The sequence below is a fragment of the Parus major genome, chromosome 8 (genome assembly GCF_001522545.3).
Source record: "Parus major isolate Abel chromosome 8, Parus_major1.1, whole genome shotgun sequence".
NCBI lineage: Eukaryota > Metazoa > Chordata > Aves > Passeriformes > Paridae > Parus > Parus major.
In genome coordinates, this window is record NC_031777.1 from 10,910,268 (window position 1) to 10,931,339 (window position 21,072).

General features: G+C 38.9%; 1 long non-coding RNA gene across 1 annotated transcript; it reads left to right on the forward strand.

Moving 5' to 3' along the window:
• The first annotated feature begins 292 nt into the window (after positions 1-292).
• LOC107207864 lies at positions 293-19,436 on the forward strand. Its single transcript, XR_004498565.1, has 3 exons — positions 293-368; positions 17,306-17,379; positions 19,359-19,436. It is a non-coding gene; the product is annotated as an uncharacterized LOC107207864 (long non-coding RNA).
• The last annotated feature ends 1,636 nt before the right edge of the window (positions 19,437-21,072 follow it).

A 21,072-nucleotide genomic window follows, 5' to 3' on the forward strand; every position in this document is an offset into this window, starting at 1 on the left:
CACTTATCTAAACAAATGTCCCATGCTTTCAACATGATGTGAAAATAGATGATTGGCAAAACTCATTTACCTTTTAAGCTGAGGACTAGTTTGAGAATGAAAGAAGTGTTTTTCACTGTCAATATTTTCTGATTTTTAAATGCACTAGGGGTGATTATTCTCCTCTCAGTGGATATGAAATGAGAATAAGTGGCAAGTAAGAAAGTAAAATGTTTGTGTGGAACCAAGCCAAAAGTGTCTATTTTTAATCTTTAACCTTCTGCTTGGCTAACTATTCTTGTCTTTTCTGCAGAGTAAAGCTGTGTCACTTCAGGGGTCTGTCTGAGGCTCTTGCAGGAGAATTCTAATGGCTGGATTTCCTTTTTTCGGTGAGTAATTGTTGCATTTGGCTCCACGACACTGAGACCAGTTTGGCCAGGGGTTCTGTGGCAAAATAAAAATAGGGAAAGATACTACTGGGTTTCCTGAAAATAAAGAACTTTAATCATGCATAAAATAACAAAGGAACACAAGCCATGCATGGTGTGGGGACAACCTCAGTGTCCAAATCCGATTCATTGTCAGCCCCCACCAGTTCTATTCCCACAAGTAATTGCTGTAGCTTTTCAGTTCTGCAATCACAAAAGAAACACCATATTTTATACTGGGAAAGAATACCAGGTTTATAAAAGTAAAATGTTATAACTTCAAAGTTATATTTTAATGTCCTTGGAATTTTCTTTTATCATATTTTCTTATTATTTGTGCTGGAAATTCTACAATATATCTTCAAAGACAATATATCTTTTCTGTAAAGCGAGATACTTGGGCTCATTTATAGTTAGGTGACAATCAGAAGTCAGTGAACATGGTAACGTCACTAACCCAGTGTCACTACAGGCATAATCTGTGTAGACTCTTAGAAGAGACAGTTTGAGCCTTTAGAAGTGTTTTACAAAGAATGATTTAGTTTATGGTGTAAATAAATGTGTAACAAAGTTGAGATTGTAATAAATAATGAAAAAAATCACTGTTACAGAGTTCTGTATCATCTGGTGATATTTTGCTGCAGTTATGTGCTGTATTATTGGCATTTTTTCAGGTTTGAGGGTTCTTTATTTTAGGTCAAAGATCATGTCACTCTGTCTCAGTCAGTGGTTAGCCAGTCAATTTTTTACAGCAAAAAATGATTACCCACACCAGAGGTGAATAGTACAGAAGTATTATAGATCATGTTGCCCTGTCCTAATCAATTGAACTATATTAGACAATTCAAGGTTATAATAATACTTAAGGATGTAAAGCAAGTAGAATTTTAGACTTAAGCTACATAACTGGGATGGATTACTCTGTCTTTAATTCAGGAGTATCAAGAATGTATAAGTAGACCGCCACAGTGTCCTGTTGTAGACTGTAATTGCACAAAGGTATTGGCCAAAGACTGATAGAACTGCCAATACATCAGTTTGTCACCACTGCCTGCACTGGAACTCCTACTAATCTGTACTGGCACAAATCAAGGGGAATTTCACCCATGTTTCTTGGTTGTTTAAGGAGTCTGTTACTTAAATGCACTTAGCTACTCTGATGCACAAAAATAAGAACTCCTTTTATATTTTGTTCTAATATTCCTTGAAATATTGTAAGAATATGGATTGTTTCCATTGTTCTGATCTTTAAGAACCAGGTCTCAAAAAGGTCTCTAAATTTTCTCATCTCCTTACATGGACAAGCATTGTAGCACTTTGTTACTTGACTTTTGTGCATAGAAATCTTTTGAAGAATACAAAAAAAAAGGTTTCATTTTTAAGGATACTCACTTTTTTCAAGATCCTTTGTTTCACTGTTTCAATACAGTCTATGCAGCACTGTTTATCTCTTGCAGCTGACTCTTACAAATAGCTTGCTGCAGACTTGTGTAGATTATCTAAGTTTTTCCCTGCTAGCATTTTCTCACAGCTTTATATGTCACTGCAAAGTCTGACTTGGATTCAAATCTAGTAATTACCAGAGTCAAGAAAGTCATCAGCTAACTGTCAGTTTTACATATGTGTTTGCTGAGGCTCACTTTCAAAATGAAAACCACATTCTTTCCCAGATATCCTGCTTGATAGTAATTTGCAGAGAATTAAAAATAGATGCCCTGTTTAGAAATTAAGTAGCTCCAATGTCTGTCTTGGCTTTACAGACCAACATGCACATGAAGATTCTTTTGGCAGACAGAACAATTTTGGTTACACGTAATTTCTTTTGAATGGGTAAATTTTTAAAAATCTACTTAATTATAACCACAATGTGATATTTTTTTTCTTAAAATACTTGTTATTCACATCTTAAACAGGCACTGGCTCCAATCTCCTGCCCACTTTGCTGTTACCCAGTGATCCACTTAACTCTGGTGTTTTGTCAGGTGTTTTCTCCCAGTTTGTGCTTTAAATCAAACCAATAGCATGTACTCTTGCTTATATTTGTAGTATCTTTGCTGACAATATTTGAGATGTTTATTTTTTCCTCTTCTCTCCCCTGAAAGATGACAGGTATGAAAATTAAAGGTGATACCAACTTTGGCTTTTCATGGGTTAGCTGGGATGTTGAAAGTGTGCAAAGGGAGGTAACAAACCAAATGGCCAAGCTGCCATTTACTCTTTTCTTTGTTGCCAGCTGTGTCTCTGTGTCTCAGTATCCATCAGAAAAAGCAGAGGTCTCTTAATCACATTCCCCAACACCTACTTCATGTGCATCCAATTGATAAGTTTGCTGATATGAGTTTCATGTGGTAGGCATGTATCTAAAAATATAATTTTGAATTGTATGAGAAATATATTACAGAGGAATAATTACTTGTGGACTCAGCAACAGTGTTAAACCTAAATCCACCATAATGCAGAAGAGCCCAATATTCTTGGTTTGGGTTTACTTTGACATGGTCTGGAGGTAAAGTGATAATTGTGAACCCATCTATTATTAGGGAGGGTAATGTAATGTTCCCTTGAAAAAATGTAACTTTCTTTTATAGCTGAAATTATATTATAAGCAGATATTATTTCTGTCTATCATTAGCTCTCCTTCCTCCTGTGAATTCAGCATGTGAAGACTGAATCTAACTGAAAAAAATCCCAATGTAGATCAGACGTATATTCCTTGTTATAATATTCAGCCATTGTCCTTCCTTTTGTTGGTTATGGTGTGTTTTGGGTATTTTTGGTACTGTGAAAGATTGCAGCATGCCTTCAGGCCACCAGTGAAACTAGATAACTTAATTAGCAATGAGTGCTTTTGGTCACTTGGATTATTCAGGTCTTTTGCTTATTGTACAGGTGTAAACATAAAAGTTTTTAAACCTGACAGTCCTACAAAAAAATGGTCTGGTTTAAGAAATATTTTCAAGACTTGTAGATGATTCTTTTATGTTCTTTTTTTTTTTTTTTGTCTTTTTTTAATGGGTTTTTTTTTGGTTTTTTTTGAAAGAGTTAAAATGTAATCATGCAGGCAAAGGCAGAGTATGCTGGCATGTACATAAGGAACCCATTTACTGAGTCACTGTCATTTTAACAGCGGGGATCTTGACTCCCTGAGGTGTTTATAAAGCATTTCAGGCTCACTGAGTCAGGACTAAATAACACCCAGCTGGGTAAGAACAAATACCTGTCAGATAATCCAGCTAATAGCTGGTTTAGTTATCAGTGCCCTCCTCTACCTGCTTCCTCTTTCCTGCCTTTCTAAATGTATGATGCATTTCCTACAACATCATGTTTAAAAGCTTCAATAACCCCACAATGGCAGCTGATGGAGACCTTTTATATGTTGATTCTTTTTTTCCTTGGTTTTGGAAAGACAGCAAAAGTTTGCATGATGACACCTTGATTAGAATGTCTTTTTTTGTGTTCAACTGTATTTCAGGTGGGTTTTCCCCTCTTTGGAAGTGTTAGTGTTAGTAATTGCTTCTGGAATCCATGTAATCTTTTTACTCAGTGAGAATACAACTCTGCAAACTGAGTTCTTCTGCAAGTGGGCTGGTTTCCTAAATACAGCTTTACATTGTTCCCTTTGAGGTCAGTGGTCCAAAGGCTGTCAGGTGAAAGCTGTAGAACATGAGCACCACCAGACTTCTAAGCCTGCATTTGTGATTGCAGTGACTCTGTATCCTTGCCCTGGAAACTGGCCTAGCAGTTTGTGATCAGCTTCTTTTTACAGTTGTTCCAAGTATGTTTCCTTGTTTTCCAGATACACAGGCAGCTCTAATTCCGGTACTTGCTAGTTAGTTTGTAATCTCCCTGCTGTCCTAGAATAGTTCTGTATAGTGCACGTTTCTATTTTAATTCACTATATTTTACATCCTGCTGTATCTGGGTGCAATATGGCACTGTCAGCTTTGACAGTTTGATCTTCTGAGAGCTGTAAAGCTCATCATTCTTAGCTAATCCGATTGCTTAATTAGCTGAATATTATTAACCTCGTAAATTCACATAGAGGTTTTTCAGTTACAAACTGTCCAGTGTAAGTGTGCTTTGGAAAACTGGCTTAACTATTTTCAGTCTTTCTTATCAAAAATTTTATCTTGGCTGAAAATCTGTTGGGATTCAGTCTGAGTCAAATGAACACAATTAATGCTTAGGCTTGGTTATTTCTCTGCTCTGTTGTGCTAACATGTGGCATGCAGTCCTTGAATTTGGCGTCTGGTTTGCAGTGCAAGAAGCAGCTTTGAGAAGACCACAGCAAGTGCACACAGGCATTGAAGGGAAGGAACACCTCACTGTCATCCCATAGAAATACTCTGGGAAATGAGAAGGTGGCATTAATGGGTTCCAAGAGAATGATCAAACCATATTGCTGTGCTGGCAGAAAGGAGATGGCAGTAGGGAGTGCTGACGGTGGGTGTAAGTTAAAAGGCATCACATGACACTTGACAGAGTGGCAGACATATGTTGTAGCTGATGGAAGCAGGGAGAGGAAAAAGCAGTCAGGAATCCATTGTGTGTACATCATATGCTGTGATACGGCCCCTGAAGTGCCTTCTACACCTTCTCTGTAACTTTTCTGTTGTAGCTTCTGTTAGTTTCCCATCACAAGTGGTGCTTCTCCTTCCTTGCCTTTCAGACCTTCAGTCCCAATAAGTGTTCTGCAACCTGGCCTCTTCACAGCTGAATTCAGTCAGGAGTTCTGCTAATCCTGTTCTTCTCTAATGCTTGTTGGTTATGTCTCAGCTCCTCAGAGGGTTTTAGGGGGGCTCTGTAGCTGTGTTCTCTCCCATATTTCTTCCTTTAAATACATGTCAGTAAATGTTTTTTTAAAGTTGTGTTTTGCTTATTGAAATCTCTCTTTGAATTTAAATATTCCTGAGAGACTTATTCTGTAACAGCAATAATGCAGGAGAGAATAAATATGTCTCTGGAAAACTGAAATTTGATAGGCAATCCCTTGGGAAAATGTCTTATTAGTGCTTTTGGAATATAATTTTCCTTTACTGTGACAGAACTATAAACTTAAAATTGGAAAAAGGAACGGAGTTTGTAGGACCTGGAAATTTTGTTTCTTAAGTCATACTGACAAAGGAAGCAGGACTTGATTTTCTGGGAGACAGTGTTGTGAGCAGCTGCAAGCTGTTATTAATAAAAGGGCCTAAAATAATTGTTAATAAAAGAGCCTTCTGGAAATAAAGATGATAGGGCAAGTGACTTTAATTTCCAGGATCATGGGGAGTATAATTGGGTAGTTTGGGAAAATCAGGCTGATAGTTATGCCTATGATCATGATAATCTGCAGACACTGTGATGGTTTGGAGTTTGAATATTTTCCCCTGTTGGCATTAAAGAAAATAAATTAATCTTGTAGGGGGAGGTCCAGGATGGCTGATTAGATGTTACAGGATGCTATACCTTACTCTGTTCCAAGTCACATTCTAGTAATATCAGCATATTAGGAGCTATAAGCTTCAGTATAATGGAATTGGGGATGAAATATCTCTGACAATCTGACAGACAAGGTGACAACTAATAAACAATTAATGCCAGGACAAGTCACCTGGCACCTGCTGAGGCTGGCTGGGTGTGCATGTGAACATTGACTCACATGTTAAGCTTTCCTACTGATGCAAACATACTTGTATTGCTGTTGATATGAAAATGAGTTCATGTTGCAGAATACAGTTTGTATTTAGCGTGTGAATACCTTGAATTCTCTTCAATGGTACAAACTGAAGATGTCTTCACTCCTGGAAAGCTACTAGTTAAAGACATTATGCACAAAATGAGACATGAAGTTAATCTGGATCAAGGCTCTGGACTCATGCATTCACTGTGCTTGGTAAGATGCAATTTTTGATATTTTTTTCTTTTTTACCATTTTCTGATATATTCTTTGTGACATGTCCTCTTTGATTTGTCATTTGCCATCTTCAGGACTTAAAGATATGTAGTGAAGCTTAGAAAAAGAGTGTTGGAAGATGTCACTTAGATAAAATGTGATATTTCAGCAGTTAGTAAAGCTCTACCTCAATTTCAACTCCAAGTAAGAGGCTAGTGCATTGGCTACAGCCCACAGCTCATTTGGGCTTGTGGCTGGGCTTTTCATCATGTTTAGCTTGGTCCAGTTATTGAGCTTTAGAAACAAAGACCAGGGTTGTGAAGAGGTGCACAGCTCTTACTTACGTAATAAACCTGTAGAAAACCTGGAGAGCACGATCAGGGTTTGTGCAACAGGGAGGTGTTTGCTTCCCCAGTGCAGTGCCAGAAGTGAAATGGTAATTGTGCTGTGCTGTGCCTCAGGGCAGTCAGAAGAAACAGAGACATTTCCCTGCTGGTACAGTTGCTTTGCACAAGAGTTCAATATAGTGGAGGTGTCCTATCTGTTCCAGGGTGATGTTGCATCATCATGCTCTCCTTGACTTTTGCTATGTTGTAGCATAATTTTTCTTTTGTTTGGTCTTCTGGAGATTTTTTGGATTTTCTTGTTTTGCCACAAAGGTTTGTGTGGATTTATGATATGTTGGGGTGGAAGAAAATGAGGTGAATAATATAAGTTTAGGATTACTTTGTCACTAAGAATATGAGATTGCATTGGTTTAGTTAAGTATAACTGTTCAAGCAGATAATGAGTTGCTAGTGCCTGGTCTGCAATGGGATAGAAACCCATGTAAATGGTTCTCATTTCACCCCCTATTACTGTTAACCACAGAATAACTTTGAAAGCTTCAACATCTTATTGTACTTTTTGTAATCTTACATCAAAGTCTACTTCCAGCTGTGCTAAGTAATACTTTGTTTTATCCAGATAGGAATCAGGTTTATTCTTTGCCCTTATTCTCTATTCTTCTTTGACCTCTTTGAATTTTAGTCAGTAGCAGAATTATTTTTACATGCTGATAATGCTGTTGTCATTTTGCCATTATCTTTTTATTATTTTTACTAAAAAAACCAAACACAATCCTTTGTACTAATTTTAATTTTAAAGCCTTGAAGTATTCCCACAGTTCTTTGCAGATAACTTGTAAAATGTTTATCTTGCAGAATGACTGCTTACAAAACCAAAACTAAGGGCTGGGTTTGGGGCTCAGCAGCTGCATTGAAACACAAGTGGGCTCACAGGAATTCTCCACAGCACTGTTAAAGCTGTGCTGGGGGCACAGAGACCAGGATGCCATAGTTTGCAATGTTATGCAGCATTTTTAGGTTCACAGAAGAAGTCTAAGTACCCAGATAGCACTGGTGAACTGACCTATATGCCTTTGAGCAAGCTGGCTGAGTTGTTGGCAGGTGTCTTGGAAGCTCATTCCCATATAACTGGACATAAACCTTCCCAGACACTCCCTGTCCTCTGCAGTGTCCATTCAGGGGCTGAAATTATCTCTAGTTCCTGGCCTGGATTCCCTGCAGATCTTTATAATTTTTAGGCTTTCTCATTTGAAAGCATTGATAAATTAGACTTTTGATACCATAGAACCTTTTTCTGTGTGTGCAGTAGACACTGTACTTTGATAATTGTTTCTTGATTATTTTTCATCTTTGTAATGGAAGGCCCCTTGGAGTTGCTGCTGCTGAGGTCTAAGAAGCAGCCAAGAATAATAAGGCTGGAGAAACCACTTGCTAGCTCAGTACCTGAGGCTGCAGACATGTTGCCAGTCAGTGTGCTGTATGGTCTGTACAATATTTGGGTGTTTTTGAGCGTTTTCCCACTTACCATAGAAGGCTGCACACAGCAGTCCTGTGGTTCAAGGCCCCAGGAGCTGCCCGGGGTTTGTGTTGGCTGGAGCTGGCTGGGACTTGTTTCCTGTGCCCAGTGGCCGTGTGCCTCTGGCTTTTTAGGGCTGCTGTGGCATAGCCCTGGGGGCTGGAAGAGGTGTGCAGGTGCCTGCCTGGCTGTGCCTGGGTTCCAGAAGAAAATCTGTGAGAACAGCCTTTATATGGTTGAGATTCTTCCTTAGGCCATTGGACATGGCCAGCTGGGATGGCCTGGGAGAGGGAAGGTATGAACTTGTCTTTGCATAACACCCGTACCTGTGTAAGGTCTTCTCTTACTAAACACTATGGATTACAGCACCATCTGAAAGTTGTTCACTTTTACCCTTTTTTTACACTTTTACCTTTTAAGCTTTTGATGAACTTTAGAAACTCCTCTCTATAGAAGAATGCTGAGGAAATAAACTACTCACAGTGTTCACTCTTTGCATGTATCTAGTCTTTTAGTGCAGCAACCAATAGTTTAACTGCATTCTTTCACCTAATTCATGATCAAATAATTTTCTAGTTTCTAAAGAGATGGTTCTTCCATGTTACTATATTTTTACTTTTTTATTGTGAAATAAACTTGTTGTAGTTTAAATTTTCTCAAATGTCTTGCATTGAAATCTAAAAGTTATCAGAAGGTATCGGTTCTACATCGTCCTAACAGGATTTATTGTGAAACATGTTTGTGCAATACTGAACACTTCCTTATTCATTAAAACTTTTTATAATAATATACATGTTTTTAAAATATTTTTTATGTACTGTCATGAAGGCATAGATTTGTGGAAGGAATTTTGGCATTTTGAACTAAATCTTTCATAACCCCAAACCCCAAATGAGTTCTTGAAGGATTTAAAGATTTGGATTATCAGAATACAAAAGGATGAAAGACAGGGTGACAAATACTAAGGATAATAACAAAGAAGTGCCACTTTAGCTTTTTAATTCATGTCTGTTTTTAGGTACTTTATATATGCTGCTGTGAAACAGATACTTATTGTATAATAATAAGCATATTTAAAGAAAGACTCAAGCTATTCTTTTCCTATCTACTGAAACACTTAAAGGTGTGCACATTTTTAACTATTGGCATAAAATTTCAAGTGAGCTTCTGCACTAAAAAATTACAAAATAAACAATACTCAAAGCTCCTCTCATGCATTCCTTCTGAGATGTTCAACACCTATTTACAAATGCAGCTTGGCCAGAGCTCTGTCTTGGTGGAAAAATGTGGCCCAACATGGGGCTACTGCAGTGGGAAACTTGTTCAGTTCATGTATGAGTAAATTATGCAAACCAGTTTTGTGAAGATGAGATTTCTATGTTGGGCTTGTCATCTGAAAACAAATGAGCAGAAAACAAACAAGTGTTTCTGATTAACTGTCTGCACTTCAGTATATGCTTCATATTCCTTTGATTTGCAAAGCTTTGCAGTGACTGTGTTCCTTCTCCCCAGTGAGTGGCAGACCTCCTGGTATTTGTGTTTGTTACTGTTTATATTTTCTTTCTATTTTAGTTTGGACAGTGCATGTCAGTCTTTCTTCATTAGTAATCCCATGGCTTTCTCTAAGAATGAGAAGCGGCATCTAAAGAAAAGGGAGGAAGAGATTTAGAGCCTGGCATGAATGCATGTGTGCAGGCTGGGGAAATGGGCCAACAGGAACCTGGTGGAGTTTGAAAAGAAAGTGCAGAGTGCTGCAGCTGGGAAGGAACAATTCCATGCCCCGGTATGGGCTGGGATCAGTGACACTGGAGAGCAGCTCGGCATAAAAGGACCTGGCAAAGGCACCAACTGAACGTGAGTCTGTGGCATGCACTTGATGCAAAGGTGAGTGCTGTCCTGGGCTACATTATGCAAAGGGTTGCCAGCAGGCTGGGAAAGGAGATCCTTTTCCCCTATCCAGCATTGGTGAGGCCACACCTGCAGCACTCTGTCCAGTTCTGGGCTTTCTAGTACAAGAGAATGATACTGGACATACTGGAGAGCCCAGTGAAGGGTCAGAAAGATGATGAAGGGACTGCTGGAGTGCCTCACATGTAAGGAGGGCTGATAAGAGCTGACACTATGGACCCTAAAGGAGAGAAGGCTCAGGGGGATCTTATCAATCTATACAAATACCTGACAGGAGGGTGCAAATGCAAAGTGGTGCCTGGTGACAGGATTAGGGGAAATGGGCACAAAATAAAACATCTTGTTCCATCTGAACATTTGGAAGCACTTTTTTTCACTGGTGAGGGTGACTGACATTTGAGCAGGCTGCCCAGAAGAGTGTGCAGTCTCTCCATCCATGCAGATACTCCAAAGCCCCCAGACAGAGCTATGGATAACCTGCTCTAGGTGACTCTGGGCAGGGTGATTTGACCAGATGACCTCCAGAGCGTCCTTTCCAACTACATGGGGCCATGAGATTTTGGTATGTGAATCTGATATCAAGACTGTTGCAGAATAAATGGTAGGCAGTTTTCCACTCTTATTTAGTTTCTGGAAATAGGTAACAGTTTTACTAAATGTTCTAATCAAACATTTGGCATTCAAATTAGAAGTTGGTAATAAATTTCTGTAAGGATTATTAATGCTCAGCATGTGTATCCTATTATGCTTCTGACTGTATAACATATTTTGGCTTTTAAACATGCTCTGTGTGCTGCAGAAACATGACTTTCTTGAATGAGTTTGCTGGTGTCTGAGCCTCCAGATGATAGCAATGATTCCAAGTCCCTCAGGGGCAGTTATGCAAGTCTTATTAGCTGTGAGCAGTAATAAATACTCTCAATGCATGCAACCAGCTGGAATCCTGAAAAAAATCTTTCAGGGTATTCCTGCCTTAAGCTGATAAGAGTGATTGCAATTCCTTTATATATATGTCAGATTTAGTTTAAATAAATTGATAATATGTTAGTCACAGCACTGGGAGTTCTCCACAGAATGCAGGACCCTTAAAACATATCTGGACTCTTACTCTGGTGGAAGCTGTTGTGATTACGCTGCTATCAGGAGTGCAGCTGGCAGGAGAAGCTAACACAAACTCTAACAGAGGATATTTACTGCAGCAACACCTTCTCTAGACTGGGCATGTTGTGTTTCCAGTCACCTTGAATTCCAGGAAGTGCTCTCTGACAGTTTAACTTGAAACAACTCAGAATTAGTCCAGTGGAGCTCAGAAACTGAAAGAGACAAAATTTGAAAAAAAACTGCAGGAAAGAGCTTTAGGAGCCAACCTCTGTAATGAGCTTGAACATGTGAGGGAATCCCTATGTTGCTTCTTGTTCTAGTTGTCCTCTGTTTGTCAAGAACTACAGCAGAATCTTTCTTAATTTATGTATATTTCTTAGATAGAGAGATATAAAGGGAAAAATATGGTAGCAGTTTCAAGGCTCATCAGCTTTCCAGCTGTTTTAGAGAGTCATGGAGGTACTTTGCAAAAACTATGTGGAGCAGGGAGTAGTAGGTTTCAAGTTAGCTGCAAATGTCTTCAGTTTTAATTATACAAAGCAAACCTGAAAGTCCCTTTTAATTGCTATTTTTGGTTCAATGTATTCACCCTCAGGATGCATTCAATCAAGGCAGGATTTTAGAACACTGAGCAAAATTATAGCACTTGGGTATTTATTTTCTCAAAAGATTTCTGCTGGTTCCAACTTAAATTTTGGTGGTAAATAGTGCATTATTAGAGCTTTACATTATGCCTAATTAAATATTTATATTAAAGGTAGAGTTTATGTACCTGCGTAAAAGTAACAATTGAAAACAGTCTTTCTCTGGCTTAGTCAATAAATACCTACCAAGGGAACATCCATGGAGAAGAAGGAAAGATGCAGTTTCATCCATTAAATAGGACTTTTCCCTTTATCACTTGTTGATAGGACTAAAAGGTGTAAAGGACAGGACTTTTGCCATTAGTGCAGGCTTGTATCGTCCTGAGCAGGGTCCCAGGAAGCAGAGTGGAATAGGAAAATGTGTCAAGTTCCCACATGGGAAATGTTCCCCCAGCTCTGCTTAGGGACAGCTGAGACTGTCAAACCTTTAACCCTGGGTGATGTGGGAAAGGAGAGCATAGCATCAGAGGATTAGCTGATGCTAGGGCGTTTTTTAAAATAATTTATCTGTATTGGTAATGAGACTTTTTAATATGCATATTGGCAAGGAGCTTGCTTCAAGTCCTGTTATGAGACTGCAGTTTGGACTATTTGACTGAAAAAACACTGCTGAAGTACCAGCATGTTCCTGGATCTATTTAAAGGATGTATTTTCTGTTGCAAGGTTCTGAGTAACAAAGTGCAAAAGACATGTGACAACATACTGAGGAAAGTTATTCCTGACCTGCACTGAGTGAAGCTTAGTAGTTATGACTAACTCTTGCAGCATTTCCAAAGGTATGTGGAATAACTAGTCCATACTTCAAAGGTCACCCTTCCCTGCCTTCATATGTATTTTTAAATTTTTATAGTTATTTTTCATTCAGACTGGAAAATAAAAGCTGTTATGCCATTTGTTTTTAATTTTTGTAGAAAGAAAAAAAATACTGTGAGCAATTTCTAAGGACAGCAGTTGACACATTTTGTGTCAATGAGTACTTTTAATGTTATTAGAAGTGGTTAGTTTATCTTGACAGTGGTAACATACTTAGTAGGAATATGTAACACTGCCAAGTAAGAAATGCAATGTTTTGACATGTTTCCAACTTTTAATTTCAAGCTTTCAGTGGGAACTAATCCCCTCTGTCCCAGTATTGTGACCAAAGAAAAGTTATGAACATCTGTGTGAGAAATCTACTGTGAGGATGCTCAGGTCCTGATGCAGTATGACATCAAAATATATGCCAGTAGGACTGCACAGCAACAATCAGTTTATGAAATTATGCTAATGTTATGTATTAAACTTTCATGAATTGGTGTTTAGCTGAACACAGAGCACTATTAAAAAAGAATTGGAAACTAAGCAGTCAAGTCCTGCATTAGCATCATCTGGACAACTTGCGAGCTCCCTCTTCTACTAAGATATTGCTGAGAGAGACTTGAAAAGTTTGTAAAACTCATTATTACAACAAAGAATAGAAATTCTGTCATTCCTTATTTCCTCTCCCTGTTCTCGTCTGAGCAGCACCTTCCAGTCATGGCTTCCAGTATAGTTTGCAAATGACAGCAGAACAGCAGCAGCAATCTCATAAACTACTTTAACCTTTACAACATTGTGTTTGTTTGGAGAAGGCAACCATTCCATTTCTCTGTTGCTCAAAGAATATTAAGGTTCAGAGAGAGGAAACAAAAGGAATGGCCAACAACAACCAGAATTTGAAAATTTTGAAAAGGTCAATATAGCATGGTTTAGGACTGCCCGTATGCTTTCTTCTCAGCAGGTGACAACTGACCAAATACCAATAAACTATAAGCATTTTTAAATATCAGTACAAAAAGTGCCTCAACAGTCAGCTTAAGTGGCACTGTTTGTTAGGTTTTCAGTTGTTGATACCCAGAAGTTATTAAATTTACTAAAGTCATTTTGATTTCTTTACTGCTGTAGGGTTTACTGCCACTTCATTCTCTTTGCACACGCATGTTTTTATATGGCAAATGTGGTATTGTAGCAAACACTTTTGGGGATTGCTTTTAAGAGTATGCATGGAGTTTTATTCAGCATACACTTACACCTTCTGTTTTACAAAACATTGATTCCCAGAACAACAAATCACCAGCAGACTGCTTGCCCATCCAATTACTGGGCTTCAGTTAGGTTCACCCATATGAAATAAGCACTCAGTGTACACATTCAAATGAGAAATGTTTTAGAGGGGGAAAAAAAAAAATCAAGAACAAATTATGATAAAATTGATGGACACAGAAACTGCTCTGAAGATATCCCTCTGCAGCATGTCAGTTATATCTAATGGATACCTAATGCCTCACAGCCTGTGGAAGCTTTAGCCCCTCTAAATAATGTGCCTGGCTACTGACCTGCTTATTAAGATCACAATTCTTTTGCTTTGTTATCCAAACTAAGTCTCTTGTAACAGTGAAATATTTCCTTTTCTTTGCATGGTGGTCCATGAAAACAATTTACTTTCTTCATTGTGGCAGTTACCTTTCTTTTTGTTCAGGCATGGTGCTTTCCTCCAGGTGAAAAATGTCCTGGAACTTTATGCATTTATTTTCTAATGATTAAAGCCTGATCCTACCAAAGTTTAGCATTTGAAACTTTCAAGTCTAATGTTAAAATTTGTCTTCCAGCCTTGTATTTTCAACACACAGAAAAAGATCTCTTGAGTAGGCAGTTTGTTGCATTTCCCTGGGGTTGCTGTCTCCCTTCACTGGTGTGGTGCTGGGACTAAACCTGGAGCAAAGTCCTGCCTGGACCTTTTGGGATGATTATAATCGTCTGAGAGTAGTTTCTGTAATGTAGGATGGGAGGTGGCAGAGTAGGAAAGAAAGGAAGATGTTGTTATGGACACCTGAAAGCTAATAGGTATAGAACATGTTGGTAGATCCTTAATTTTTATTGCTCTAGATTCTTTTAGACCTAGTAGCCTGAAACAATTGTTAATTAGTGACTGTTACTCCTTTAGATGTTCTGTCTCTGAGAGAACAGGAAGCATTATATACTGTAATTAGTTCCATGTCACTTCATCAGTTTACAGCAGAGCATATCATGGGAAAGAGTTTATTGCTCCCTTCCAGTTAGCAAAGCACTCCTCTGACAGTGGGAAGGTCTCTGATGCATAAAGAATTAATACATTCTTCCCAATGAACTGTATCCAACCCTGCTAAATTGCTGACTTTATTTTGGATGCATAACCTTTTACCTTCTTCAGTGTCTGCTCACTTCTGTGTTGAAATGAAATGAGAACAAAGCCCTAATAAGAGAAGGTCATTAAATGCAGATAGATGGTCTTCTATTTAAATACAAACATCTGAGACAATAACCCAGCTCCTAGCAGGAAAACCATGTTGTCAGAGAAGAGGTTACCTTGGCAACAAGGTCACCTGGCAGGGCCTTCGGTGCAGAGTGATGGGGCAGCACATGATGGCAGAGCCTCAAAGACGATGAAAGAGCAGGAGGTCAATCCCTCACACTTCTCACTGACTTTGCTCAGTGCAAGGTGAGCTACTCCAGGAGTTTCATAAACCTGGCTTTCTGAATACAAATGGTCTGTATGAATCATCAAGGGCATGCAGGACTTTACACTCCAGAAATTATCATCAAAGGCTACTTTTTTTCTTTTTTTTTTAAGAGGGAAGGAGTATTTTTGAAGCTCATTGATGGCTACTTGCTCACAGCACTGAACTGTATGCTCCCTGAGAAGGATCACAGACTTTAGGTGTGGACAATGGAGCTGCAGGATGCAGCCCAGAGTGCAGGACAGCTAAACTGACAGTGGGCTCCAGTTCATGGCTGTTGGTGCTAGACAGGTGTCCCTTAGGATTGTGTCCAGTAACCTTAAGATGAGCTGAAGCACTGGCATTTGACATTGAGCTTGTGACAAGCCAGCAGTGTGCTCAATCAATTTATCAGATTTCTCCAGCAGCTTATGAAACCAGAGGAAACCTTGAAAGCTCTTGAGGCTGATCTGGTGCTCAGCATGCTGGGTGGGTGCTAAGGCAAAGAAATGCAAAGATTGTGGAGAACTTGCTAAGCACAACGGCCAGATTGAGGGATTCTTCCTCTTTACAGGATGAGTAAGAGAGATTTAGATGGAAGGTACAGAGTCCAGAGTGGGGTGTCCAAAGCTGCATGGGCAAAAAAAATTAAAAAGGTAGAAACTATCTCAAGAACAAAGGAATGGCCTGTAAACAATAATTTGCACTCTTCCAGCTTGTTCCTTTTTTTTCATACTGTGAGAAAAATTAAATAGGGATACTAATAGGCAACCTACTTAAAGCAGATAAATCAATTCAGCATTGTAATTAACAGGTGGATCTTAATCACTCCTTATGGTTCTCTTTTACCTTTTTTTATTTTTTTTTACCAAGCCATTAGTTTTGCCTATTGCTGTTTGATTGCTGGGCCCTGTAAGAAATTCACTGCCATCCTTAAGGCACTTTTCTCCTGGTACAGGATATTCAGTGAGGTAGACTCATTGTGTTGTCCCTTTGTAATTAACATGCCTGCTAACCATGTCTGCAGACTAAGCTGCTCAGTTGGAAGCTAATGAGACAGTGTAGTGGTGTTATTCTGTATTCAGTGCTCAAGTCTGGGTCTGTTTTTCAGTCAAAGGATTGCCAGCTTTTTCCATTTTGAAGGCAACATTCTGCAAAAGTGTAAATGACACCACCTCCTCTCTCGCATCGTGCAAGACTGCAAGTCTAACTGCAGTGACGAGAGAATCGAACTTGTGACTTTGTTAGCACGGAAATGATGTTCTTGATACTTTTCTCAGTCCTTCTCACCCATCACCTCAGGCAAAACTAACCTACTCCTCCACAATCCTGTTGTTAAATGAAGATATAGCAGAAAGACACGGTGCTGATAACAGAAAAAGCAAACACTCTTTAGGTGCTGCTAAATTATTCTATGCTGCTCTTAATTTTTAAGGTCTATTTCCTTTTTGTCCTGGAATTAGTGATGTAGCTAAAAAAATCACCTCCCGAGATCTACTTATTCTTGACTAGTGTCATGAATATTTATTTTTCAAGGATCTTGGAAGGTAATGGTCATGATTGCAAAGACTTCAAATGTGTTTGAAATTGTCTGTTTTCACCCCTGTGCTTTTACGTTTTCTATGTTATTGGAGAACAAAGGAATTATATCACAGAATTGATGTTGGTTACAGTTCACTGAGGAGAGTTTTAACCATTCATGCCAAAAATGTTTGTATTTTCTTATTTCTTTCACATTTTTTTTTCTGAAAAAAATAGCTGAATACTCAGCTGCACTTACTATGTGTGCAAATTGGATTGAAACTCAGGTTACTGTATGTGCATGACTGGGTTGTTTGGGAAACTAGAAATTATTTGGAATACTGTGAAGGTCACAAAGCAAAAGTAAATCTGAATACTGGAAGCTCTAGAAGGGAAATTATTACTAAGGAGTTAGGCTCAAGTGGGTAGAGCTTTTCTTCTGAGTTTTCACCTCACCTTTCCATCTTGTGTGTTTGTACTTTCTAATGAAGGCACAGGGCATAATCCAAGATCTCAGACACACCTGTCCTGTCATTTGTTCATCCTGAGAATTCAAGGAACACTGGTAAGCAAAGTAGCAGCAAGAACTATCCAAACATGACAGCTGATTTTGTCTAAGTAGTGTCTTCAGCCTCGGTTTGTGTGGAGCAAAGGCTCATGAATTAAAGAATTCAGTCTGAAAAAGGGTAAGTTGTGACTGCAGTTGCAGCAGCAGGCATGCTACTATTAAAGATAAGACTGGTTCTTAAATGGGGGTGCAGAAATAGTCTGCTCTTTCTCCAAATGAGCTGCCACTGTTATCCCAGTTACAAAGATGATAATCTCTTAAATGACATTTAACAAAACTACTAAAGCAAGACAGTAAGATAACAATTTATTGCTAAAATACTAATTGATATTTTGTAAAGCTGTAACTTCCCTGCATAAGCACTTTTGTCAGATTCTAATTAAATACATAGACATTCTCTTGAAAATTTAATTTAATAACTTAACAACATCTATTGCTTCTCTAGTTTTCAGTAATTGCTTGACTGTGTTCTCTAATATACTATTCATCCAGAGTACATAACTTTCTGATAATTGATTGCTATGCTCCTGTGCAGACAGACTAAACAAAACATGGCATCAGGGGGTTTGTCTAAGTGCCCCAGTAGTACCACTCACAGAAAGGCTGATGGACAAATCTGACTGTGAAGCTGCCACCCCAGCCACAGCCATCAATAGAATGCGCAGCTAGGCACCACCTACTGCAGGCTGCCTGGTGAGAAATCTGAAATTGCGATAACCAGTTTTCAGTTAGGACAAGGAAGAGTAATATCCTTTCAGCTGCAGGTATTTAGAGGCCTGAAATCTCCCAACTGCAGCGCCTTTTCTCTGGAGCCACTTGTGCAGGACCCATCTAGGAGTGCTACTGGTCTTCCCACCCCCATTACTGGCTGTAATTGAGGCTTGGATCATCTCTGCCTCCCTTGTGAGCCCAGGATCTCCCAGGGATGGCCAGCTCCCAGCTTGTGCCTCGTCTGGCAGTGCTGGTGAGCCCGAGCCTGTGCTGACCCCTATGTGTGCTACAGCGCTGCTTTTCTGCAGAGCTCTGGAGTGCTGCTTCCCCACCCACCCTGGCCTTGAGCAGGGATGTCAGGTGGGGCACCAGGGTGCAGGCTCAGACATCAGCTGCCTGATGGCAGTGGCATGCCTTTTTTAGGATCCCAGCTTTGCCGTATGTTATAAATTATATTGTGATATTGGCTTTCGCAAGTATTAAGATGAATATTATATGTTAAATAATTTTTAGCTATGTATGTACTTTTTTTCTTGCTAACAAGTTTTAAGCTTAAAGGAATCTCCTAAGTACAAGCAAGGAAACCCCAAAGGGCAAAGACACTGGGGTTTATCCAAGCTGTTATCAGGAGAAGAACAATAGAGCCCAAGCTGATATCAGCAGAAGATATGAAGCCCAGCTGCCCTCAAAGGAAGGATGAGGGGCCCAGACTGTTATCAACACTGACCGTTTGCAGAAGAAAGGAAACCAAACTCAAAATAATGCTCATCAGCAAACATAATGATGACCAGCAAAAATAGTGCTGAACAGCAGAAATAGAAATCAAACAAAGCATGTTCTAAATAGGCAGAAGCAGGGTGGGGACATGCTAAATACTTCTTGAAGAAGTTTGAATATGCATTAAACCCTCACAGCAGGAGGGGATAAAAAGAGTGTTCCCAAGATACCAGGTGTGTTCCTGGCAACCCGCCAGGGCACCCGGCTGTTTTAACCCTTTACTTTATTTCCTTTGTCTCCTAATGGTCTTTTTGTTTGTATTAAACTTTTTATAATTTATTAAGTGAATCTGGTTTTTAACACCGTAGCTCATGTCTGTATGAACAAATAGCATGAGGGAGGGCTAAGAGAACACAACATGAAGAGCAAATACAGGGGTTTGTTAAGGTAATTCTATCAAAATTAACATATTTCTAACACTTCAGAAAAATAAAAATAAACGTTACCATGTAAAAGAATTTATACCTTTTTCCCTTTTGTATTCTCAGCCTCAGTTTCTGCATGCCTATCTCAGAGCTTATAAATAGGTGGAGAAATTACTATGAAGGCCCCAGTGCAGAATGCCTGAGAGGTAGGTAAATAAGTGTAAATGTTAATTTAAGTAAAAGTTGTGACAACTGATTAAATATCCACATTTATAAGAAGTTAGGATTTCTGCATAGAGACTTTTTTGCTGGTTTTAAAATTAAAATAAATATGGCCTTATAAAGTAAAATAAAAATCTTTTAAAGAAGTGGGTCACAAACTCATAATAATGATTATGTAATAGCTGATGAGGGACCTTAATATTTAGCTCACCTAAACATTGTTGGGTTGTGTCTTAAGGAGGTTTTTTTGTTATTTATAGAATCTTTAAAGAATGTAGGAAAGCAAAATATGCTACTTTGAAATGTCACATTTTTCACCATGTTTCTAATATTTTTTATTCTGTGGGAGCTTGGGTTGATGGCAATAACATAAATATAAATGGCAGCTGTTGATAGGTGTGCATTTAAATTTTGTAATCATATTTTCACTATATTTTTTTACTCTTTTCTTTAATAAAGGTGACCTTTGATGCTATACAAGACTGCTAATAATTTGTTTTTGAGGTTGCATACTAAACACAACAGTAGAATGCCTTTGTAAACATATTTGCAAGGAAAAGTGGCTTTAGTTTTTCTTATTGCATAGTTACTGAAAGCACTGAGAAGCTTCAAATATGAGTTGGGTAACTTCATGTGGATTGAGACAGACTAGATTGATTTGGCCCTTGAAAGAGGAAATATTGCTTTTAGGTAGCTATATAACATTTCTTTCATCTGCTGTTAGCTGTGCTTTCACTCTTTGTTTTGTGTTAACATTCCTCATTTTCATAACTGCAGCTGTGGCTGCTCCTTCAGGAGCCTCCCTGGCTGGGAGGAATCTCTTGCCTGCAACATCAAATTACTGTTCTGTCACTTGTGAGTGCTCTTTTCTCTGTAGTGAGCTGCTGCAGCACCTTCCTTATCCATGCACACCATTAATCTTTTCCTGGTGAGAAGCAGGTTTGTGGCTGGTGAGGATCTCCTGCATCTTTGCAGCTTTCCAAGGTTTCTGGGGCACTCTCAATTCCCAGGATGGGGCTGCAGTGCCCCTGCACAAGTCTGTCACTTGTCTTATGGGCTCCCTGTTTAGACTCTGACCTTGTGCATAGTGCAAGATCTTTTTGAGGGGAATGACAGATTTGTCTTTACAAACAAGCTGTGGGTCTGCTGGTAGATAAAACTAGCACTGAGAGATAAAAAACAATGGGAAGGATGCTACTGATTGATGAATGCCTTTACAAACAAACTGTAGGTTTGTGGATAAATGAAATTGGATATGAAAGATGAAAGAAACAATGGGGAAAATCTATAAATTCCATAAGAATTAAAAATTAAAAGGGAGGGTTATACACTAGAGGGGAATCTTGGGTATCAGGCATTCTGGGAAGTCTGTACCTGAGAGGTCAAGTACCTCAGAAAATGGGGAAAGAGAGAAGGGACATCCTGCTGGGAAATTAGGATAAAAATGAGGTTCTTCCTTCCAAAAATTTGAGAGACCCCAGAGGAATGCCCCATGGCTTCTCCCTTTATTTGAATAAAGTAAAAGGACTCTGTCTCCTTTTTGGACATAAACCTCTGGCAGTCATGCATTAATTTTCCTGACATTTTCAAGATTATATAGGTAATTTTTTAGGAA